At 35.7% G+C, this 3,509-nt stretch overlaps 1 long non-coding RNA gene across 2 annotated transcripts; it reads left to right on the top strand.

Annotated features, from left to right (window-relative positions):
* Positions 1-207: 207 nt before the first annotated feature.
* LOC137047902 (uncharacterized) lies at positions 208-3,281 on the top strand. Of its 2 annotated transcripts, none has more exons than XR_010899283.1 (3): positions 208-1,527; positions 2,053-2,158; positions 2,883-3,281. It is a non-coding gene; the product is annotated as an uncharacterized lncRNA (long non-coding RNA). The 2 variants fall into 2 exon arrangements; XR_010899282.1 differs by having other exon boundaries at positions 2,053-2,174.
* The last annotated feature ends 228 nt before the right edge of the window (positions 3,282-3,509 follow it).

Raw genomic sequence — 3,509 nt, 5'->3', positions numbered from 1 at the left:
AAGGGGGGTCTTGGGGGGGACAACTGCCAAGCAAGGCCCACGTCAATTTCTGACAATTCACGGCAGTTTTCGGTGTCGCCTGCAAACTGCCGTGTACAGTCGTAAACCTGATCTTCCACGACAATCTACAGTGCCGCTTACTGACGAAAATCCCACTTTTCATGCAGTGAGCTGTACCGCTGGTACGGCCGGGCGCTCAGCCAACACAGTCTCACCCCTACTCGTCAAATGTTGCCGAACGGTCAAGGGACCCTGACGTCAGCTGTTGACGCACAGGGTACCCCTAAATCGCCATTTTTCGACGTACTGGGTAATCCACTGATTTCAATGAGAAACCTAGGACGTCATAAACAGACGTGTTGGGCATATGTTATCGTTATGATGGAATATATTGGGTTATAATTTTTACATTATGACATGTTGGAGTGTGATTCTCAATTTAATCAGCCAGCACAATTGTATTTACATTTATTTACGCTATGATACACGTTTGAAACAGCAGTCAAACCCCACCCCGCCCTAAACCTACCCATTTGCGTATTATATGATATAAAACACAGACTGTAACAGACAACAGGCACACTTTATTGAAAAAGTCCAACTATTCCGAGGCCAAACGATTGAATTGTGTGAAGAAAAGACCCAAAAGCAATCACCGTCTCTATCCGCGCCGCGCGCCGCGCGCCGCGCGCGCCCCGGCGTCACACTGAAGACGCCACAGGTAGACCCCTCGGCGTCACGCGATGGACGAACTGGGAACCCAATTGCTTTCAGTGGGAAACCTTTGGCGTCAACATTAGACGGCAATTCTATCGTTATGAAATCGCGCTGAAGAAGTCTCATTCAGAACACATCGCGATGTTTGGCATCAGATCACGTGTGCCACATGTTGGTGAGTAGTCATACATATTATGGTCCTAATATTTGATATAAAGTATTTTCTGCTTGTCGTTATCGATCATGTTCAGTCACTGCATTGTATCTGTCATCATCTCCACTGAGGCTTTGCATTTCTTTGCTTTCTAAATAAACACACCTTGCTAATAGGGTGATTAAACACTGTCACGTGACGTGCTATAGACCTTTAAACATTTGTTAATATTTAATAATAATTACTAGTGTAGTTCCAACGTGGCATTTGTAGTAGAAGCACAATAAAAAAAGAACAAAAAAAAAAAAAACACTTGTCATGCGTTTACCACAGTATTGGTAGTTTTAATGTGATATTTGTTGTAAATAAACAGTAACCACAACAATTGATATTTTTAATGTGATATTTGTTGTAAATAAACAGTAGCCACAACAATTACCATGCTTTAAATGCATTTTAATGTAAAATCCAAATATTGTTATTTAAATAGTATACTTTATAATGCTATATATTATATATTATGACTTTTTTCTCTCTTTCTTTTTTTTTTTTTACCTGAAAAGACCAAAAGAGCCTCTCGGACTCAGTCAACCCATTCTTGTTTGTGGAGAAGTAACGGAGAAAACCAAAAGCTGCAACAGCAAATATTTGTAATGGTATGTATGTGTTGGTTTGAACCCTTTATCAAACATTATTTAGCATTTGTTGTTACTTATTCTTACAAATCCCATATCTCAATCAGTAAGAACATATTCCCGAAGTCTTAATAATTCACAAGATTTAACAAGTTGTCAAATTCGTATGATTCTCGTACATATAGCTCTGAAAAAAATGAAGAGACCACTTAACATGGATTTCTAAATGTTAAGTGGTCTCTTAATTTTTTTTCCAGAGCTGTATTTGTATATGAAGAGTTCAGATGCAAAAGCCTCAAAAAGCCACTTCGGTCACATGACATCAGATATTCAATTATTTTTTCTTAATCAGATCACTTGCACTGTTTATAACGTCCCGTTTGCATGTAAATAATTTATGTGATCACAAAATCAAGTGAGTTATCTACATTTTCAAACAAATTCTTATGATATAGCTTGCTATTACATACTTTTAACTGTCTTAATTTATATGTTTTAAAAACAATAGTATTTGCACAGAGTAAATGATACTTTCTTGTTTTACAGAAGAGAAGAAAGACCAGACCTTATATCGAAGCAAGCTAAGAAAATAAGTCCTTTGTTTAGGGTGAGGAAGGAAGATGGACATCTTGTGCCCGAAGAAGACAGAAAAGTGTGCAAGTCCATTGGTATGTCTTGTATTGAAGCAATGCTGTAATATGTAGTACAAAATTTGATGTTGATCTCTCAAAGGACTATTCATTTCAACAGTGATCAATCTTTCTACTCTGATAAAATAAGTACCATTATTCATGTCTAAATATTTTAATAACTCCTAAATAAGCAAATGAGGTTCTGTATCTTGGATTTATTTAAAATGGTAAATATTTGTTTTCCCTTTTTGATACAATTATTATTACACTTTTGGCCTTCAGTTCTTAAAAACTGCACCGTCTTTTTGTCTTAGATAAAAGTAGACAAGTGTGGGAAAAAGCATTTAGTTGTTATAAACTCCATGTATTTCTCCATTGTTTTGTAGACCATGGATGGTTCTGGGTAGCTTTAGAAGATAATGAGTTGGGACATATTAGGAATCAAATAGTAAATGTTCTTTGAAATATCTGGTTAGTTCTTTCTAAAAGATCTACTGTTTAAAAGGTTGCTGTTGATATGGGTAAATTAGTTTTTGTTCAGTACTTGGCTAATATTATGGGCTGAAATATTATACATAATGCTTCAATGTGTATATTATTTTATGTACTGACTGCTGCTTTGTAAATTTAAATCAGGAATTGGCATTTCTGCCCATTTTGAGGTGGAGAGTTTACTGAAGAACATAGGTTAACCCGACTGTACATTAAACTTAATATGAATTGTGTTTGTTGTTTTACTTTTAGACCAGGACTGGAGAACGCCGGATTATACGACTTCTTCCTCTGGTTGAGAAAAGGCTACACAACATCAGTGATCACATCATCTGTACATTGATTATACTGTAGGGTACAAGTGGGCGAACTGTTTAGAAGAAGAAGAACATGAACATGATAGAGGGAAGAGACAGAAACCAGTCTAGTTGTAATAATGAATCATTATTTTCCAACACTATATCAAATCTGTTTTCTGTATCATAGTTGACTGGATGGGATTATGTGGCACTCATTTGTGTGGCTTCAGCAGCTGTGAATGGATTAATATGATGTTAATGTGTTTTTTAAAACCCATTTTTATTTATCTTGAATCTAATTTGACTTTATTCTACTTTATCAACTGTATACTGTATCCTCCAATAAAGTGTTGAGTGATAAAGTATGGTGAGTATTGTGTATGGTGTTTGGTACAGTAAATACACATTCAACAAGTTTATTTAGGTTATCTAATTAATTACCAAGAATATTTTTACTTGAGAAGTAAACATTTTTTATCTGGTTATATTATATTTGGTACAATGGTCCAAAAAGTTGTATATACCTGCATGCTGTGACAAGTATGTCAGTTTTCAGTGAAATAAAGGGAAGGATTACAAA

The sequence above is a fragment of the Pseudorasbora parva genome, chromosome 19 (genome assembly GCF_024679245.1).
Source record: "Pseudorasbora parva isolate DD20220531a chromosome 19, ASM2467924v1, whole genome shotgun sequence".
In the NCBI taxonomy this organism is placed as follows: Eukaryota; Metazoa; Chordata; class Actinopteri; order Cypriniformes; family Gobionidae; genus Pseudorasbora; species Pseudorasbora parva.
The sequence above is the reverse complement of the archived record's forward strand: the minus strand, read 5'-3'. Positions and strand labels throughout refer to the sequence as shown.